A 22,730-nucleotide genomic window follows, 5' to 3' on the forward strand; every position below is an offset into this window, starting at 1 on the left:
CTACTTGCTTTACTTAAGTACAACACATTTTGAATACTTTTGTCCTTCTACTTGAGTAAGGTAAGGAAAGGTTACTTTTGACTTTTACTCAAGTCATTTGACAAGATGATACTGGTACTTCTACTCCACTACTTTTCTCCAGTACTTTATACATCTCTGGGCGGGATGGTACCATGCTTAGGGTACCTCAGTCATGGTGGAGGATGGGGGAAAGCATTGGTTAATTACTAACCCCACCAACCTGGCGGCTCAGGAGTCAAACCAGCAACCAGCAAGTCTGATGCCCTAGCCGTTTGCCCATGATTGCCGTGACACTGCCCGGACAATTGTCTAGGCCAGGGGGCCCCAGCTGATGGCCCTGCCAATCACACCTTTCATCATTCCAGGCAGTCATGGGTAAGCGGTTAGGGTGTCAGACTTGTTGCCGGTGTTCTGTCGAGATGAGCTCCTTCGTCGAGATGAGCTACCGGTAGCCTAACTCGACAGTGGCGTCCTATCTATTTATGCTGCCTCGTCGAAATTAGCTACCTTGATTTTCATTCCGTGGAGACGTTTCAATAACTTGCCTATAAAATATTGATTGTTTATTTTATTTACAATGTTAAAACAAGCAGCGTGTCTCGCCCGTGCCTTTAGGCTTTTCCGGAGAAGTTTCTAATAATAGCCAACTATTAACTAATAAGTTGCTGATAGAATATTGATTGTTTAGGCTATTTTATTTAGGCCTACTATTTTAAAACGAGCAGCTTGTCTCATCCGTACCTTAAGAACCTTAAAGCCAACTCAATATGATAGGTATAGCAACGAACACAGCTCCTTTGACAAAAATCTACAAATATTTAAATCCAAGCTCAATGCTTCTGTTCCCAGGACATGATACAAGTCATAGCCAAATCTAAAGCTGGGCTTACACTGTGCGACTTTTGCCCCGATTTGGCACTCGCACGACTTTTTGAGAGTCGGGCCGATTTCTTGCTCAATCGCAGACAATCGTGAGTCTCGCATCGTGCAGTGTACATGGGGTAACGACAAGCGATTGCGCCTCACGATCGTGCAATCGCAGGGTCGCAAGAAAATCAAAACGGTTTGAAATTCTGGTCGTGGCTCGTGCGTAAATCGCACAGTTAAAGCAGTGCTACGACCCGATTTGACACTTCACATGCACAAATTAATAGGGCCGTGCGATTCGCTGTTGAGCGCGACCTCATCTCCACCTCAGGTGCGCATGTTCTCGCCTCTGCAGACCGGGGAAACATGCCTGTCGCGTCGTACGGTGGAAGCATTTCGCTTGCATCCGACTGTCGGCTCGTGTAGTGTGAGGACGTGAGTCGTGAGTTGTGAACTTTTAAACAGTGAAATTCCATCGTGCAGTGTGAGCAGAATCTTAAGAACCACGAGTGAAAATATTGCACAGTGTATGCCCGGCTTAAGTGAGAGCTTTTTGGTTTTTGGTAGGTGTTTCGGACTTAAGGCATGCCGCATATAGTAGAGAAGTTTGATGTAACGTCGGGTGTGAGAAATTGCTCGCATTTTCTTAACCAGAGACATCCTGTCTACATTTTTAGATGACATGGGTAAGTTAGGAGAAGTTAAACGCAACGAGATAAAGCCTAAATTGGGCCTAGGTCAGATTTTCTTAAATCAGTACGGTTGATTATTAGATATCAGGCTAAGAATAAGTCAGGCTAAGTTAGAATAAGTTTGACGCGAGGTAATTTTGCGCAAGGAAATGGAGAGGGTGTGCGCAAAAAATGACTCAGTGCGGTTGTGCAATGCATCTCTCTCACCAGCGTATGTGGCGCGGAGATCTCCCTGTTCTGCAAACTTTAACCTACACCTATTGCTAGCGTTGCGTTGCGTTGTTGCTGTTGTTATTTCACATGTTTAAGATCAGCTGTTCGGTAGCTCAGCTCGATGGGCAATCAGCCGCAGAAGTCGCTGCGTGGAGGTGCGCATGCGTGCGCATGCTCAGTAGCTAAAAGGAGCTAATCTCGACAGGGAGCTCATATCGACAGGACACCAGTTCGACTCCCGACCCACCAGGTTGATAGGGGGAGTAATTAACCAGTGCTTTCCCCCATCCTCCTCCATGACTGAGGTACCCTGAGCATGGTACCATGCCACTGCACTGCTCCCTTGGGGCGCCACTGGGGGCTGCGGAGTGCTGTGTCACAATGACAATGGGAGTTGGAGTCAGAGATAGTCTGAATGAGGAGATGAAATACTTCAGGAAGCAACCATAGGAATGAACGGGGGCAATTTGTTATGCTTATATGGCGCATGCTTGCACATATCCCACCTGTCCGGCAACAAGTTTTTCACTTTTACAATTGCTCAAAACTAATCGGTATGCCCTCAGAATCTGCTTCTGCTGGTCGGTTGCTGATGACATGTGCGGTTCACATCGGCTAGCTACTCGTGGGGTTGCCACAGAGTCCGCTGCCACAGACCGCGGTGCAGAAGTCGTGAAATTCCACGCATGTGCAGATCAACACATCAGTAAGAAAATGATGATTTACAGCGTTACTTTCATATATACGGCCAATCTGAGATAGCCATTATAAACTAGTTTTCATTGCGATTCCAACCATATGGGTTGTGGGTCGCTCCGTTGTTCCATTTCTGTGTAATCATTCATTTTAGGACGCCCATGGTCTTACTAATCTGAAATTGCAACCCTGAGGCGTAGCCAAGTTGGCCGCCGAGTGAAAAGACTTATTCTAAGTGACTTTGTTGGAGTTTCATACCTTGAAATGGCCCTGCCCCCTGCCTTTCATCATCCCAGTGAGTTAATATTTGACCAGCCTTTCCGCATTTTACACACTTTCACAGCAGGCGAATATGCTCAATTTAAATGAGGCCTTTTTGATGTGGGCGAATCTCTAAAATGAGTTTTGTGTCGCTGTGTGAGGTGAGCTCAACGCTCAACTCATCTCTGTAGTGTAGAGAGGTGTTTGTTTTTTTGAGCAGCGACTCCCATGTCTAGTCTTGATCACATCACAGTGAAATGCCATCATTTCAAGGGCTGGACTGGGCATCTGGCATACCGGCATTTCCCGGTGGGCCCAGCACCCTCGTGGGCCCCTATTTTCAGAAATGTTTAAAAAAAGAAATGTATTTTTTTACATTTCCGAAAATAGGGGCCCACGAGGGTGCAGGGCCCACCGGAGTGTCAGTTCTGCACTGCTAATTATAAGGGGCCCCTTTAAGCCAAAAGTGCCCGGGCCCTATTTCTCCCTCAGTCCAGCCCTGAGTGAATGCCATCACTTCAAATGGTGTCTCGCAGCTCTGACGCTTCCAGAGTCAATTCCTGTTTGCTGGTGATAACGTGCCACTCCTTTTCCCATTACAGATGGCATCACTTCAAAATGATCCACCTCTCCTCAAACACACTAACTCACGTCATGCAATCAACATTGCCAAAATTGGCAACCTTGGACAACAGTATATTTCTTTTCTGTTCCAGGTGGTACTATGTCTATGTGTGTGTGTGTGTGTGTGTGTGTGTGTGTGTGTGTGTGCGTGTGTGCGTGTGTGCGTGTGCGTGCGTGCGTGTGTGCTTGTGCGTGTGCGTGTTTTTTATTTATTTATTTATTTATTTATTTATTTATTTGCTTGTGTGTGTGGGAGGTGGTGGCAAAACGATGGTGAAGAGAGAATGGTGGAGAGAAAGTGGGCAGGACAAATAAAAAAGTGAACTCAAATTACTTAAAGAGAATGTCTGTAGCACTGCTTGATTCCCGTACTTTTTATTAAAAAGGAGCCCGAGTAAGGTCGAAACGTTCAATAATAAATACAGCAGTCGAGTAGTGGTGCTGTGTTGCCTGATTGGGCTGTTTCCCGCCCATTTGGGCTGCTCGGGTTTGCTGTCTGCGGGTAAAAATGGCATTTTGCAGGAAAACCCGCCCAATTTTGCACATAGAAATCAATAGAATTGGGTGGGATTTAGTGCTTCCAGGTGGGTTTTGAGTATTTTTTGGGCTGGAAATCATCAGCCTCATCTGGCAACCCTGGACACAGTCAGCGTAGCACTGTGACAAGAGGATAGGCAGAGTTGTTCAGAATACAGAATAGCCTACAGGGCCGTGAACAGATATTTTCAAATACCGAGATCAAATACTGCATGCTGAACTGTATCCGCACATTTAGAATGCTTCAAATACTTCAGTCAAACGTTTGTTTTTATTCATCACTGCCTTGAGGATAAATGGGGGTGTTGTATACAGACTGAATTTATCAATGTTGATCATATATGAATTTTCATCATATATAAATTCTACATTACTGAAAAAAAAATGAGGACATGACCTCTGTGTCCTCAATGGTAGTTACGGCCATGATAGCCTACCTTCAGTAGTGTGTCGGGAAAATCATTCTGAACAATGACTGAATTGTCTGTCTGACTGAATGGATGGATGGATGGATGGATGGATGGGTGAGTGAGTGAGTGAGTGAGTGAGTGAGTGAGTGAGTGAGTGAGTGAGTGAACATGTTCTATAATAATGGTGAAATAATGATTTGATGATGGTTGAGGCCGCATGCAAAACACGCACACACAAGAAAAAGAAACATTAATTCATTAATTAAAGCAAATTAATTTGCATATGTGTGAATAAATACAAAAAATGAATGTAAAAAATGAAAATAATGTAACATGTCTTTGAGTTTTTGTTCCAGATTACATTCACCTTCAAAATGGGTAGAGGGGAATAAGGCACCTGTGCCAGAGAGAGTAGAGAGATCTCTGCCTGTGCTAATGTCCCTGTTTATTTTGCAGGGCTGCGTGGTCCTGATTATTGATCCAGTGCCTTCATCAGTCGCTTTTGTGTTGGTCAGGCCATACGACACACCTGCATCATCTGAGGCACAACACTGCATATAGGATGAAGGGCCCCTTTAGATTGGAATAATCCGCCCTTGGTCAAATGTCACCCTATTGTGGCGTGGCCATGTGATGATAATTACGGATTTCTTATTATGTGAAAGTGAAAGCCCATTGGGAAACGCCAACTCCCATTCTCATTGTGACACAGCACACAAGTGAACACTGCACACTGCACACAACTAAATTGCATTTATGCCTCACCCGTGCAAGGGGGCAGTCCTCAATGGCACCCCTGGGGAGCAGTGCGGCGGGACGGTACCATGCTCAGGGTACCTCAGTCATGGAGGAGGATGGGGTAGAGCACTGGTTAAGTAGCCTACTCACCTGGCGGGTCGGGAGTCGAACCGGCAACCTTTGGGCCACAAGTCTGACGCCCTAACCGCTTACCCATGACTGCCCATCACTTACCCATGACTGCCCATGGATTTGGATTATTACGGATTGCTTATAATGGATTGCGTATTTTTCCTCTATTTTTGAACGAGAGTCAAAGACACGTTACACAAGATTAATTAAGCGGGCTTGCCATAGCTTATTGAGGCGCAGCCATGTGATGATAATTTATTACGGATTTCTTTTGCTCATTTCGCCTTTGTTTTTGAACGAGATACCTGGTACCTCAAAGTTACATGAAAATAATTGTATTTATTCATCCTTTATTTTACCATGGTATTCACATTGAAACTGTACAGATAATCTTTTCCAAGTAAGCTCTTGCAGCTATCAGCAGAATGACAAGCAGGTTTGTAAGCCGTTTTCAAGCCTTAGGCCCTACTCTTTTTTGTTTCCTTTTTTCATGTAAAGAATCTTGTACATTTTCTACTAATCCATACATATACATACACAAATTGGACACATGCACATGCACATGCACACACACACACATGCACACACACACACACACACGCGCGCGCGCACACACACACACACACACACACACACACACACACACACACACACACACACACACACACACACACACACACACACACACACACACACACACACACACACACACACACACAGAGCACATTTTGTATGCATCGCTTCATACTGACTCAATCCTTTCAGCACTTGTGAATGAAAATATGCCTATGGACCACTGTCATATGTCTTGATGTTGTTGTTGTTGTGCTGTTCAATAAATTGTACTGCATGCCACAATAGGTACTTAATGTGTATCGATCTTCAACAAGAGATGCAGAGAGACCACCTGGGAAATGGGGTGAAAAGGTAGATAGTGATGGCTCCTCAACTTATACTCTCCATCTGGTGTTTAAAGCTTTCTTTCATTCATTCTTTCAACCTTTCTTTCTTTCTTTCTTTCTTTCTTTCTTTCTTTCTTTCTTTCTTTCTTTCTTTCTTTCTTTCTTTCTTTCTTTCATTCTTCATTTCATTCTTTCTTTTACATTTTCCCCCTCCTGCATGTCTCTCTGTCTCTCTCTCTCTCTCTCTTCCTTCACAGCTTAAAGTTCTGATATACATTTCTCACATGAATGGCTTCCTCTGCTTTCTCAAGTTAAATTGTTGACTTCTTCCTTCCCCTAGGAATCTGTCATTCATGTTGTTGTTGTTGGAAGTTTTTCCATTTAGATCTTTTGAGTTTTTGCATGCCCACACATTTGTTTTCTGCTGAGAAATGATTTCAGTGGACACACAGGCTTTTACTCACACAGCGACATTTAGGTAGCTGTGTTAGCAGATTGATAATATAATAATAATAATGAGGATAATAATAATAATAATAATAATAATAATAATAATAATAAACTAAACAACAACAACAAGTACAATAATAGTATTAATAGCAAGTTATTATTGATAGTATAGATATTTAATATCTGTGCTTTTATGTGGAACTGGATATGGCACATAGCCTACGCATATTATATATGGTCTGTCCTTCGAATGGCATTCAAGTCTAACTGTGTTCACAAATAACACCCTCTGTCCTCTGCTAGTTGTATGGTTACTATGTGCACACACACGACTTGTCCTTCACTTCTCAGTGTGTGCGTCACTGCTTTTGTCGGTAAGGTAGGCCTATATGGAGGCGGTCATTGTAAATCCGTTTTTTTTTTTCATATTGTTCATAGAGAATATCACACAATTGACAAGGGTACAACTGTTCAGTTGTCAAACGAACCGTCTGTGCCAATGTACCATGCAAGTGAGGATTCAGACATGGGTCAATGAGTGTTGTAGGTATTCAGTACCATGAGAAAGTTTGGGCACCCTTTTGGAAAATCATTACATCGGTTTATTTCTCGTTGCCCATATTTATGCACACGTCTATTTTTGTTTAAATCCACATACAATTGTTTTTGTAACACCTATTAAAATTCTTCCACTGCTGAAATGTTTCCCTACAGTTTAACATATTTTAAAATGAAGTTGCTACTTTAAAAGCTCAACGAGAAATAAACCAATGTAATGATTTTCCAAAAGGGTGCCCAAACTTTCTCATGGCACTGCAGCTACTATGGGATGAAGGTCCTCAATAGTTTATGTTTCTTTGAAGTCTCTGAGCATGAGAAAGTTGCGGTCCTTCAAACTCACAGCAGCCTGACCCCTAGGCCGCCGCACTGACAAAACTTTAACAACCTCCCCTTGCGCAATGTTACATAAATGTTCTTTGCCAATGTCATGAATTTGCCTGTTATGCTGTATTATATCATGACTGGCACCCATCGAACATACAGTACCGTACGTATGTACTGTACACACACATCTATGCAGCCAGAACCACAGTCGTTTTTCATCTCTTCGTTTCATCTAATCGGCCTTAATGTGGGAGCTCAGAGCCACAGATACTGCTCATAATGCCTTGATGCTGTAATTCATCAATCTTTTTTTTTTTTCCTACAACTATATTTTGCCACAATACCTATTGTATCAAATGCACAAATGCGGGCCCCAGCTTATGAGCGTGTATTTAGCTTCTTATGGGGACCCTTTCTCTCCACACTCATATACCTTTTTCATGACATGTAACTGAAAGTCTAAATGATGGTGTGAAGAGAGATATATCAAATCAAAGAGGATGTAGAACATCATGATGTAAATCTCAATAATTAACTTCATTACATAAATACACCATGACCATCACGTTGCAATGGATGTCATTTCATTAAACATAAAATAGCTTCCTCTTGCACAAGAACTAATCTGGGAATTCCCATTCTGCCTTCTGCTTTCATTCTAATCTGAGGGAAATGGAAACCGTTGCTGATTTATTTATTTTTGCCCGAGTTTGGGATCTCAACCAACCACAGAACAGGGAGGCAGGGCAAGACATACAGTATTATCAGACAAATGGATGTTTTTGTTTTGTTTACAGACCCACATGTCGACACCAGCTGCAAAGGTTGAAGGAGAGGACTGTGCACATCCCAGGGAAAGGTGCAGGACAAACGCCAATTGTAGTTTTCAAAGTGAGAAGTCAGCACACATGAAATCCTTTTTGTTATATTTTATTATTTCATGGCTGGCCAGGAAATAATAAAATACAACAAAAAGGATTTCAAGTGTGCAGACTTCTCACTTTGAGGACACCAGCTGCAAAACCAGCTTTCTTTCACGCGGTGGCATTTTAAAATAGTCCAGATCATCGTCCCCTTGATGGTTCCCTAGTATATCCCACTTGTGGGAGAACATGAGATGACCCAAGATATGGAGATCAGCTTCCTTTTCCACACTGATTAAGTCAAGTTGTTTTTCAAGTGAGCTCCCCACTCCGCTTCCTCGAAAGGCATTACCGAGGTTTATTCCTCTGGAGGAACACACCTGTTTGCATGCCGAGCACATATACGTGGACATATGACACAGCCTCAAGCCTCTCCACCTCTCTCTGTATATCCCTCGATCCCCCCTTCTCTCTCTGTCACTCTCTCAGCTCAGCTCTGCTCTCCACTCACATGTGGGCACTTATTCAGTATGTACATGTGGGCATGTGACAAATCCCCAAGTCTCTCTAGCCATCTCTCTCTCTCTCTCTCTCTCTCTCTCTCTCTCTCTCTCTCTCTCTCTCTCTCTCTCTCTCTCTCTCTCTCTCTCTCTCTCTCTCTCTCTCTCTGGGCATATGACACAGCCTCAAGCACCCCCCCCCCCCATCCCCCACTCCCACCCCCCACCACCACCAGCTCTCTTCTCCATTCGTTCCCTCACATCGGCATCGCATGGTTGTCACGGACAAGATTGCATTATGGCAGGCAATTTCACCGGCAGTCTTCCTTAAATAGACAGACACAATCTTCATTAGCCTAAACAAGCTGTCAGTCTTGTCTCAGAGAGGCAGGAAGGAACACGGTACAGGATAGGATTTAGATACATTGGCATGTGTGTGTGTGTGTGTGTGGGGGGGGGGCATACAGGAAAACATGCAGGACTGGACTGCTACCTTCCCTTCTGTGCTATCTCTCCATATGGCTAGTGGAGATTGTGTTGTGGTGTTTGTATTGCCTTTATTTGCTTTTGTCAGTTTAATAAAGATATATCCAGTCACATGTTATGCATAAATACGGTAAGAATGCTATATACTGTAGCTTATATCGATATGTGTGTGTGGAGACAGTTTCCAGAAAACACAGAATGAGGTGTTATTATTCTTGTGTGGGCACATATGCTTGTGTCTCCACATGAAAGACATACATTACTGCCTTCAGTTATCGCCATGTCTTGTGGAGATTCTGTTGTGCTGTTTGTTTTTGTAATGTTTTGTTTTGTTTTCTTTATTATGCCAGTGCCAGTTTTATAAAGATATATCCCATTGCACCATTTATCCATAAAACATTAAGCAGAAGGAAGAAGAATCAGATTGTGTTGTGTGTGAGTGTTTTTTTATTAGTCTTCAGTGAAAAAAGAACCTATAATGCTATAAAACAATGTAGAACCGTTTGTCAGAACACCGGCGAAAATCCTACCGGTGAACATCGCTCCACAGAAGACACGTACCAGACATAGTGCGGAGCCAAGTGTCTTGGCGGAAGTACGTAGGATGGCGCGTGAGGCTAGCAGTCTTGTGCTCCATGCTTTATTTAAAGAGACATTCAGCCCCCTGGCTTTCTTCAAACTGGATTTCAGCTTTTAAGCCCACCTTGAGAGCAGTTTCCTGTTATGACCCCTGTGTTGTAGTGTTTTGAGTTATCAATTACCAATTGATGGTTCTGCCCCAGTCGCAAATTTGTCCTTCCGCATTAATATTAGTAGTAAGTATATAGACCAATGCACCCTTTCGAACTGAGGTGTGGAAAAGTCTTATATGAGAATGAATATTGAACAAAATGCTGTGAATTCTGAGTATGTGCATTAATGCGGGTCAACGTTCAGTATTCTTGTGCTACATTAAAATACTGTGTATGCAGCAAGATCAGGCTGGTCAACAGATACAGTACAGGGACAAGGACATGGCCAGACTAAAGCCCAAGGAAGATATGGCTGCCGCCTATACGGGCCCCAACCTGCTAGAGAGCAGCGCCCACATATTAGACAAAGGTGAATAAAGAAACAATAATTGCATGTAAAAGATGTCAGGTTAATTTTAAATCTAATTAATACTTCTCTCCACAGTTGGTGGACATGTCCCTCATTGGCTTGAAGCTATGGACCTGTGTATGTAATTATGTTTTGCCTTCCGTGGGGGCCTTCAGCAACCTGTAGGGTTTCATCAGCACTGCCCTGCATACAATACAGTGAATACATTTATATACAGTACAGAGTAAAAATACAACGTTAAAGGGACACTGTGCCGGAAATGGTCAAAAAAGGTACTGCAACTATGCTGCTCATTGAAACTGGGCTGCGTATTGCCAAATTTGATCTTTGCCTGAAAGTTTACTAAGTAATAAACAAATATTTTCTAGTATGGTCCAAGTACAGTCATTTTTGCAGCTAAAAATGACTATTTTTGGAAATTCAAAATGGCGGCCCATGGAGAAGATCCCCCTTTTCATGTATGAAAAGTGCCATTTTTCCAGTCATAATGAATACTTAGAATTTGATGGTGGTGGTAAGTATTCATGAAAAAGGTAACATTAGTGAATGGACAGCATGAATTCTGGAAATTAACAACTAAAAATCTCACACAGTGTCCCTTTAATATAACTTAAAGAGTCTTACAGAGTTGAAATTCACTTAGCTTCATCAGATAAGATCTTGTCCTTCTGAAAAATTACTCTTTGATCAAGTGTAACATTTTTAGAGCTAAGTCTACTCATCAATACTGTGTCAGTAGTAGGCCTACCTGACCTAATCTCAAGTGAGATTGAAATGATTGTGTAGAGCTAAAGGCTGTATGGGAGTTCCCAGGAAAATCAGGGTTCCTGCACTTGTTTTTGGATGGTATTTGGATGGTAGGGGACTATCATCTCTGATTGGTCTCGTTTCATTTGTGTTGTGTGTGTCTCAGTTCTAGAACCATATCCAAGCCGTCCTGTTTTCCACTGTTTACCATTCTAAAGAGTGGGCGGGAGTGGGGCCCCATATTGGCTCTGTGTTTTGCCACCATACCAGGTCTGTCACTACCAGGAAAGAAAGCTAGGCAATTGCCCAGGGCCCCCACCTGAAGGGGTGCTCCTTGGTAATAATGACTATTCAAATGACTGCAGCAATGACGAGTGTGGCAACAGCTCCCTAAACTCATTGACAGCAGAGTGCAGTGATACTGCTACATGTAGGCTATGCCGGGCCCCTCCGCAATAATCTGAAAAGGGCCCTCAAGTACCTTAAAACGGCCCTTTTTTGCCATGATCACACGTGCATCTCTGCTTGCCTTCACCTGCAAAATAGCAGCGCTTAAACAATGCCGTTGCCACAGCAACACATGCTGATTCGACCACAAGGCTTGAAGAGACAGCAACTGTTTATTTTTGGTTTCATTTTTTTCCTATCGTAGAACTGTGACTGGCTTTGTGTAAGCCTTGCTGTGTTGCTTTGATGATACAAAATCCAAATGAAAGATGTTTGGAAATGTGTTCAGCATTTGTAACAGACTATGTAAGAGTATTTTCTGACCTATAAATGTGAGATTGGCCAACCGCATCATTTTCATAGCCGCAATTTGAATTATCGTCTCCAAGGAACAATGGTTAGATAGTCTTTGTCATTGTTAGTGTCGTCTGTGACTCATCACGATAATGACATGGCGGCACCAAATGCTTAATAGACAATCATCCTTGGCTTGCTTTTGTGATGTCTTTTTAGAGATGCACCGGATCCTGATTTTTAGGATCCTGTTGGATACCGGATCCACTGCTTAAGATCCTGCCAGATCCGGAACCGGATACCGGATCCTACGAAAGGGTTGAAACACAAAGCCTACTCGCACACGTGGGCCCTTTTTATTAAGTTCCCAGGTGAAAAACCCATATACTTTAAGTGTACTTTTTTTGACCGTACTTAGTACAAAGTGTACTATTTTCGGCGATTTAAAGTGCACTTCATTGCACTATTAGTGCGCTGAAGCACTACTAAAGCAATGCTTCAGCACACTTGCAGCACACTGAGGATGCTAAATTGGCACCGCTTTTGGACAACTTTAAGTGCACTACAAGCATACTTTTGAAAGTATGCTCCGAACACGCTTTTCATTCATTCGTATGGCATTAAGAGTGTGCTTGAGTACACTTCTATAAGTTCAATAAAAGTATATTAACTTCATGCTTCTTTGGACTACATTGGAACATTTTAAGTCTGTAAAAAGTATATCACATTAAGAATTGTAAATATATAACAGGTATGCTTGAAGTATATTTACAGTACACTCCCAAGTACATGAAATAATATAAATGTAATACTACAATCCATACTGGTCCTTAGAGCTTGTACATTACACACAGCCACATGTCACAGTAGTGATACAGTATGCATGCTTGGCACGACTGACATTTACAATCATTGCATTGTTACAGAGATGTCAGATACACATTTCACTTTATTCCAACCTTATTCCACCTTCCTGCATTTGATCACTTGAATTGATCACTAATGGTGACCCTCTATTTTTTTGTTTGAACAACTACTTCCAACTTACCTCCCACCATGATATCATGGGAAGTGTGAGCCTATATATACCAGAACATATACGTGACCATCATAATGACGGTGGGAACATGGTCATTTTTTGTCTACCACTTTAAAATTTTAAAACTCCTACAATAAACACAGAATATAACAATGAGTAATATTTTCATGCAAACCAAAAATATTCCTTCAGGATAAATGGCTTTCTGTTTGAGAAATTTAGCTCCAAGAAGTGCATTGCATGATGGGACATGTATGATGGTGCATGATGGGTAAATGCACTTTGTGTAAGCACACTTTGAAGACATTTGGGTGAAGTACAATCATGGTGTACTTTGAAAAAGTGTACTTGCAATATGTTAAAGCGATTTACTTTAAAGCGCAATATAGAAAATCACACTTCAAAGACATTTGGGTGAAGTGTAATCATATTGCACTTTAAAAAAGTACAATTGCAATATGTTATTAAAAAATACACTTTTAGTAAGTTCACTATTAGAACACTATTAGTATATTCCTCTAAATATTTAGCCAAACATCTTCGAAGTCCACTTGAAGTATGGTTCGCTAAGTGTACTTTCTTTGAGAGCAACTAATTACATCTAATTTTAAGTACACTTTAAATAAGCATATTGTAAACATACTTTTTCTTAGCACAAAAAGCACGAGTGCACTTTTAACATGCTAAGTACACTTCAGTCATGCTTTTATTGTACTAAATTGAACCACTTGTTCGCCTGGGTTGGCTCAAACTAGTTTTTTAGACTAATTGGCTACTGCCACAATGCCTGCAACGGCCACTTCCAAAGGGCTTTCACTCCATGCAGCGATTGGAGTTGTGAAAGACTGACTGAAAAGCCTAGGCTACGTAAAAACTAGAGATGCACCAGATCCTGATTTTTAGGTAACCTCCGGTTACCGGATCCACTGCTTAAGATCCTGCCGGACCCGGATCCTGTGAAAAACCCTATTATCCTGTCGGATCCGGATCTTGGATCTGATGCATCTCCAGTTTTTTTCCTCTTAGAAATGGCAGAGTTATGTGTGACCTTGTCTCAACAATGTGTTTGCTACTTGTATGGCAACAATTCACGGTCTAATTTTTCTCTGTTTTCATAATTGTAGCTGAGAGTAATGACACTAAACTGGGCCTTTGTATTAAAAAGGCTAAAGGCTGGATACACACACATTGACAAAATAATTATTTAAATCGCACCTTTTCGTCTGGGAATCTAGTCAGATATTTTCAGCTTTTGTGATTTTCTTTGATGTTCTTTGAAAGTGTCGATGAACATTTTGTTCCCTCGCCTGAATAATGCTTTCAAGACTGTGTTTGCTAGCCAGGCTGTGCCCTCCTAGTGACGCAACACTTTCAGCGTTGCAACTAGTCAGGTCAAGAGCGATGTAAGTACTTTCTGAGTTCCCGAAAATACGGGAACTCCTCTCACTTTGTCGGCAAGCAAACAACCATAACCAAGGGAGGCCGTTTGGGAAATGCCGTTTGGGAAATGTTAATTGTTATTCTCTTGGTCAGACCAAGTCTCGAAGAGATTTGAACGTCAATGATAATCAGGCTAGTCTTTGCTGCTTGTAGGGCAACAGTGGTGGTCTGTCTGTTGATTGTAGCACAGAAAATGCACTTCAACACTGGGAACCGATTTAACCCCCCTGCACTGAATGATAGAGGAAGAGCCTGTGACTAGAAATGTAATATTTCTTCCCTGGCATTCCATGACATCTGCAATTGACGGGTATTTCTTCTTTAGGTTAAATTTGACACATTTTATTTGCTGATGTATGGGTCTATGATGTCAGCTTTAAGAGCAGAGTTCCCACAGACTTTCTTTGCAGATTCAAGCACCTGAGCCAAGTGGTTCTGATCCAAACACCTTGGAATGCAGGCCAAGGATACTCCCTGGGCTTCCTGTATAAAATACAATAGGACCTGACAATGATGACAGGGTGAATCGGCTGGTTGACTTTTTCTGTAGAAGAAATCCCTCTGTAAAGCATTCTCTCTCTCTCTCTCTCTCTCTCTCTCTCTCTCTCTCTCTCTCTCTCTCTCTCTCTATCTCTCTCCTACTCTCTCTCTCTCTCTCTCTCTCTCTCTCTCTCTCTCTCTCTCTCTCTCTCTCTCTCTCGTAAAAGTGGGAGGTGGTCAGGGCCTGCAAGAGATCTGTTATATTAGTCCATGGAGACCTGATGTCATTGACTCTTCACCTCTTTATACTTTATGGGGGACTTGTGGATGTGCAGTTGTCCTGATTCTGAATGGCTTTGAGTCTAGAGATATAAAAAGGACAGAGGGAGACAAACTGGCTTGAGAAAAGTCCAAGCCTTGGCATCCTTCTGCATATAGTCTTACATTGTAATACATGAGGTTCAGATGATGGCGCCGTCTGACTGGCTTTTACCTCAGCTTTCAAACTTTTAAAAACTTTCTAGCCATTTAGGTTGCTATACGTTTGTGTGCATACAGTTTGTGTTAGCATTGACAACAGAGCCTTTTGCTTGACTTTTCCACTCTTTTTGTAGACACTTTTTGTTTTGTTAATTTTTCACAATAGTATTTTTTTGAAAAATGCTACAGTATTCTAAGGAGAACTTCATAACACCTTTCAGATAACTACACAGTCTTTCTGCACTAGTAAGTCTAGTTGATGTTATGAAATTAGGCTATGTTACGTTTGATTTCAGATCGCGTCTTTATTCCAGAGCAAATGTAGAGGCATCCTTAAGTGCAATTTGATTTATTTATTTTTTGCCATACCTGTCATAATAGGAGAAAATCCAGAATGTATTTACTTTATGCTAGTCATGCGTAAGTCCGTGCTTAAGTCCATGCTTAAGATGCCTTATCTATACTAAACATACAAACAAACATAAAAGGTACCTCAACATGCATTCTGTTTTTAAGACAGGTCTGGGATAGTTTCTGTCGCGCAGAGAATACATATCATTATTAGGGCAACACAACCTGGCAAATGTCACCCAGCGTCCTCTGAGCATTGACAGTGTAACACTCATCTGATTACCTCAGGGGTTGCCATGGGCACCAATTGCTTGAGGGGCGCCAGAGAGGACTGTTATTTTTCACAGGTGTCCTTTTGCTTGCTCAACAACGAGGCAGAGATGGCAAACCATCGCCTTAACCGGGCCTGACAGCCCTGCCCTATCTGAGCCTTGTCTGAGTCGAAAGTGAGAGTGTGAGGTGAACGTCAGTAGCTACCATTGGTCATTTTGATCACACAACAAGAGCACGGTGACATGCTGAACTGTTTAACCCTTTACACATGGGATAAAGTCGCAGCCATGATCAGGGCCGCTGACAGTTTTTGCTGGCCCGGGGACAAAGTCATCTGAATGGGCCCCCTACCCAATACATACAATGTAATGGGGACCCAATTCTGGGTCCTCTATCTCCCTAGGCCTGGGACAAAATACCCCTTGGTCCCCCCCCCCGTTGGCGGGCCTGGGCATGATAATGGCGCATGGAGAGCAGTGTGCAGGAATGGCAATATGATGTGGAGACTTCAGACATGAGGGAAGATGGAAGAGAGTGCTAGTCAGACACACTCCTCCATGCTTTGTGTGATTCAAAATTTGGCCTTCACCCAGTCAAAAGACTGCTGTGCACTTACAGAAAATGGCTGTAGAACTCTAGCTGCCATCCTCTGTAAACCTTCCTCAAAGCTGAAAGGTCTGGCTCTCAGTGACAACAACATTGGAGATTTGGGGGTTGAAGAGATGTGTACTGGTCTGAAGAGTACAAACTGTGCACTTAACACACTGGAGTAAGACATTTTGGTATTTAATACTTCCCAGTAATTTGTACTGTAAATTGAATTAAAATTTTAAACTACTTTTTTTAGGTTAAAATGTAATAATTTCCACTATAACAGGCATGAGAAATTGCCATTGTCACTCTTGTTTAGGCCTATATAGAAGACTGCTCTGGTATTGCTGAGCAGTGAAAAACTATGGGTGACGGGCTATCAGGGATGCGTGACAATGACAAGGCTTGACTGTCTTTAGAGATAGGACTTTGAAGACTCATACCTTGATAATTTACTCCTTTGTCAAGTGATGAAAGAAGTCCCTATATGGATTAGGGGTGAAACATCTTCAAACTCAATTAAGCTGACTTACTGACAGCTGTACACCACTTAGATCTTCAATCAATAGAAAATAATTAGAATGGTTTCAGAGTTACTTTACTGCAAAAGACTCACAGTCTTCGTCTCAGTCTAGATACACTCCGGTCACTGTAGTGTCTAGGACTCGGTTTAGGCAGTCTTGACTGCAACTCTATCGCCCACCCCAAGTAAAGTCATGAATGAAACAATGAACCCTGCACCGTAAAAAATAGAATTACGCATTGTTCAAGTAATTACATGTTCACAATTGAATGGACAGGAAATATGAATTATTATTAACCAACAGAAAAATCCACATCAAACCGATAGGTTGCATCTCAGTGATATGTGAACATAAAATAGTGAATATTGCAAATTGAAAATACTTAATTGCCACAACTGTTTATTCAGCGCATGCGCTTGTTGGCCACGACACAGGGTTTCCTAGTGTCAACATGGGAAGGGCTGGCAGTGGCAGGCAACATGTGTTCCAGTTCCACTCCGGTTGAAGTTTTCTCAACTTTGTTTGCAGGATGGCCAAATTTCGAAAAGGTACGTTTTTAACAGGCTGTAAGCAAGTGTACAACATTGTGTCCTGTTAAAGAAGTAATTTAACATGTCTGTGTGTGTGTTTTTATGAATGACAAGATTTCGTTTCACCATGTGCTAGTTTTGAACCAGTGTTTGCTAATGGGCTAGCTCATATGGCATTCATGTTAGCTAACTGTCGAGCGAATTCCTGCAGGAATGTTACGGACCGGCTGTTTGTTTATCTCATTTAAAAACTGTCAATGCATCTGTGGTACAGTATATGGCCCTCTTATTTAACCAGCGCGGTATTTCTGATTTCAATTTGTGGCATGTAATGGTTACAAGCTGACCGCACTAGTCCAATGCCACACTGCCAATCCACCTGGAGTAGCCATGTCATTTACTGGTAATGGTAACATTAAGGACTCAAAGTTTCTGTTATCATAGTCTGTGTTTTTTGTTACTGTTCAGCTGTTAGTAGGCTGAATAGTAGCGTGCGTCTGTGAGGCTGTGTATGCTATTGCACACGTTTGTCTTTTGTTTTTGTTCATGCATTCACTTCTAACTTGTGCACATCAAATGAGCTAGCAATTAAAAGTAATCTTCATGCAATGTTATGTTGGTATGCTATGTGGCTCCTAGCAAAAGGCTTTTTCTTATGGATGCTAATCTTATTTCAAAATATCCTTTCTGATTATGTTTCAGATAAGAGCACCACATCTCCCATGTTCTTCAAGCACTGTGGTTTCTCCTTAGACCAGGACAATCTTCCCTGAGTGACACCAGGAGCTTCACCATAGGAGACCCCAAAAGGGAGTTGTGCCTTAAAGTCACGCCTTGTAAGATATCATCACAAAGGTGCGCTTTAGCTAATTTAGCAGTTGAATTTCATATTCAAATGTGAATGTTGTGCTTTTTTCAAGAAATATGTTTTAAAAGGGACTTTTCAATAAAAAAACACCTAGAAAATCAACATTAGAGGTGCACTGCAATGATTTTAGTTGTTCATTTGCAGAATTCAGGCCACCCATTCACAAATTGTAGCTTTTTTAACAAATAGTCAACACTACTATTACATTGCAAGTGTTCATTATAAGGTGGGAAATTTGCATTTTACATGCATGAAAGGGGGGGGGGGTGCTCTCCATGGTTCGCCATTTTGAATAGTTTATTAATATTCAAGAAATATTAAATTTGGCAATAGGCAGAAAGGTTTCAATGAGCAGCATAGTTGCAATGCCTACTCTGGCCACAATCTTACACAGTGCACCTTTAAGTGTTCTGGTGTTTAAGTTATCAGATCATAGCTTACTGCTTAAAGCCATGTGTCCTGATTTTATCTTAACCCAAAACGTCACATAATTGAGCATCCATACCTCGTACGCTGTTATGGTCCTTTAGTGGAACTATATGTACATAATATTCTCAAGGCATGATTGTCACAGTTGGGCATTGCTTGGCTAAGTATTATTCTTGTTGCTTGCCATTATAGGTTCTTGAAAGTAGAGAGCAGTGTCTATGTTAAAATCATGGTTGCTGGCATCAATTAATTGAATCATTACTGTCCTTTGACAGCTGACCTTGTTGGGGGAAGGCTCTGGGTGACGCTGAGGACACATTGTTGACGGATCATGGTGAGTCTTGTGTTATTGCCAAATAAGTCATAAATTCTAACTCTATAAATGTGTTTGTGTATAATTTATTGCACTGCTACATAAAATGAAGGGAACACCTAAACAATGAAATGCAACTGTCAGTCAAGATACTTCTGTGATCCCAACCTGTCCAGTTAAGCAAAATGCATTTTGAATCCATTTTGCTTACTGTTCCTTTCTAGCTGAGTATTTCGTTGGAACAGTATAGTTGCTGGGGAAAATCTTTTAATATTGGAGTAGAAAGAAAATTAATAAGTGAAACGATTTTTGCTATAAAGAAGTGTTTGAACTCTAGCTCTGACCAAACTGATGTTTTTTCTTGCTTTTTTGACATAGACCTCTGACATCCTCAGGCACCGCAAAGATGCTGCTCTTCGAGGACTTCCAGTATTTCTCTGTGAGGACCCCAAGGAACTTTTCAAAGAGTGCCTTGTAAGTAGTCATTAGCATCAGACAGGAACTTTTTCCAACAAATCATATAATGGCATACAGTGCCTTTATGTTTCATACTATGTACATTATACTCATGCACACTCAGACTGAAAGTGTGCTGACATGCACGTAGTACAGAGTAATAGAATACAATAGAGAATAGAACTGGAGATTTAGTCTAAGATGGGGTAATGAATAGAGGAGGGGTGGATGTCTTTGTTGATTCACCTGTGGCACCTCCCTAAGGGCAACAATTCAAACTTCAGTGATGAGGTAACTACCATTGATCGGGTGGGGGGTAAATGAATAGAAATTCAGGGGGTTGAGTGGCAAAGACTGAATAAGTGAGTGAGTTTGTGTATGTGGTGGTGGTACTGGCATTTCTCCTGGCATTTCTCCTGGCATCCCCTCCATGCCCTGGACACTGCCGGGGGACATAGCAAATCTTCTTGCCACACATTGATGTGCCACCTTTGACAACCACTAGCTGAGCAACTTCATTGGATTATACTCTGCCTCATTTAAACCTACATTGCAGAAGAAGGGGGTGAGGTGAGGGTGGAATGGTCTGTGGATGCCACCTGCTGAAAAAAACTATTTCTGGGGCATACTTTGGTTATTACCTCCAATTGCTACTCATTGGTTGAAATTTACAAACTGTAGACAAAATGAATTCACAGTGATTGCTTCCTTGCTGGTAGGTTGTCAGGGAGTTACATTGCTTTCGGTTTGATGTTCCCTTTATTTGTATAATAGTGTCATGTAATGGGACCCAGCCCTATGAGTTTCATCATGAGTAGGTGGTACAGGAGGGGGCACAGCAGATTTACAAAGTCAATGTGAGAGTAAAAATACTTTTTTGTGCTTTTGTTGTCTGCAGGAGGCCGATGCAGATGGTGTGGCTCTCCAGGGTGTGGCTGTGGGCATTCTATATGTTCGTGAAGACTGTGGTCCATGTACATCTACGCGAGTGCAAAACATTGCCGTCATCCTCGAGGAGAGTTGTTTTGCAAGATATCCCAGATACCCCAACTGCTCTGGCATACCTTTTTGGCTTCCTTTATGCCCTGAATATCTCCTACCCAAAGGCTCTGAAGTATACCTTCGATACTTTGCAAAATGTCTTCATGGAGATTTGTCTCAAATGTACACGGCGTGTACAATCTCTGAAAAACAAACTGGCACTGTAAGACTGACGGCGAGGCTGTAATGTCAAGTTCCCATGACTGCCTATGTTCTCACAATGTTGGAGTATGGCTATATTTCTGAGGGAAAAAATGTGGATGACATTGGAACTTATACTGCTTATACTGTAAGACTGAAGACGAGGCTGTATTTTGAAATGTGTGGCGGTTACATCAAGTTCCTTTGGCCTATGCTCCCACGGTGTTGGAGTATGACTACCTTGTATTTCTGAGGGGAAAATGTGGAAGACATTTTAACAAACTTGCACTTGAAGAGTGAATACAAGGTTGTATTTTGAGATGCATACTGGTTACGTCAAGTTCCCCTTGATGACCCATCTTCTCACAGTGTGGAGTATCGCTGAGTTTTACCTCCTTACTTGGGCTATACTAGCCTGGTTCTCACCGATGGTGCGGGTGTGTACACAAACCAGCATCTGGTAGCGTTGCCATTAACATGCTCTTCTGGAGTCGAAAATAAATGGTGCATTTATTGCAATTCACCACCAACATATTTCAACTCGCCACCAACAAATTCCTCCAAAAATGTTTTCGGTTAATCTCTAGAGTCAATGTGAGCAGCCGTTGATCTTTAAGCAACAAGTGCTCCGTTTATTCTCTACTCGAGAAGAGTGTGTTAAGGGCAGCGCTATGAGACGGATGTGTGTGTAGCTCCACTCCACCGGGGTGCTCCGGAGCTACACTTGCGCACCGTCGGTGAGAGGCAGGCTAGGGGTATACTCACAGACATCATATGAAGACTAGATACGTCATCGCGTATTTCAAGCACGTCCGCACAGGTCGGCCATATTAGAGCAGCCTAAACTCTCCACAGACCCTCCGTTACACCTGAAGTAAACTGAAGAGTTGAAACGTTGGGATACTTAAAATGTATTCTGTTGCTTCGCTGAAATATTGACACGTGTTTATAAATGGTAGGGCTCCTTAAAACTTAAGTGTAGACTGGGGTAAAACGCCCAGGAGAGTAATACTTCCCACTTAACCTATTTGTCCAAAAAATGTGATAGACCTACAGCTAATACACATTTTAATCATTGCTGTGCATTACGTTGACGGCATGGATATATTCATTGCATCAAATTATAGACGACAGAGATGACGTAGCCTACTGGAAGAGAGATGTAGCCTACAGCGCAACAAGTTAATTCTATCTGGATGGCTTTAGCGTCACGACTCATTTTGAACACAAGGTGGAGCTGTCGAAACCAAAGCATGTACTACAAGTGAACGTTTATTTGTTATTTTACTGAAAATATAAAAGATTACGTTGTGCATTTGTTTATGGGATCTATTTAATTACATGAATAAGCCTACTGAACTATATTATACATGATTTTAGACCTATGCACATAATATAATGTAATATAATATAATAATATTGTGAATATTCATCACTATGCAGTATCAACATATACTTTCGTTTGGAATTTTTTATACTGTATAAAAAAACAACCCTTTCGAAAATCGATATAAATTTGAGGGAATTATGGCCATCTGAAGAGTATACAACACCCAAAACTCACTACAACTGGTTGAGCCAGAAGGCTGCTTTAACATGGCCGCCATGCGCGGACGTTCGACTTGCATGACGGGAACGCGGACGACGCATCTAGTCTTCATATATGATGTCTGTGGGTATACTGGCCTTCAAAGGCAAAGTGCAGTAATTGAGTTCAAACTGAGAAGGGTGTTCATTACACCACCTTTTATGTTGCAAAAAAGACTAGCGGTCCAAATGTGTCCCGTTTTCAGAGATTTTGCCATGTCAAGTTTGAAGTAACTACAACATCCAGTCTTAGGCCTTTTTCTCAGTTTGAATGTTAATGTAATTACTGCACTTTCCCTTTGTATGGCGGTATAGCAATTT

The 22,730-nt window shown here is 41.8% G+C and overlaps 1 long non-coding RNA gene across 1 annotated transcript; it reads left to right on the forward strand.

The window, feature by feature from the left end:
• Positions 1-17,288: 17,288 nt before the first annotated feature.
• On the forward strand, positions 17,289-21,578 carry LOC134436979 (uncharacterized). Its single transcript, XR_010032300.1, has 5 exons — positions 17,289-17,592; positions 18,277-18,429; positions 19,147-19,205; positions 19,563-19,658; positions 20,539-21,578. It is a non-coding gene; the product is annotated as an uncharacterized LOC134436979 (long non-coding RNA).
• The last annotated feature ends 1,152 nt before the right edge of the window (positions 21,579-22,730 follow it).

The sequence above is a fragment of the Engraulis encrasicolus genome, chromosome 21, assembly GCF_034702125.1.
Source record: "Engraulis encrasicolus isolate BLACKSEA-1 chromosome 21, IST_EnEncr_1.0, whole genome shotgun sequence".
NCBI lineage: Eukaryota > Metazoa > Chordata > Actinopteri > Clupeiformes > Engraulidae > Engraulis > Engraulis encrasicolus.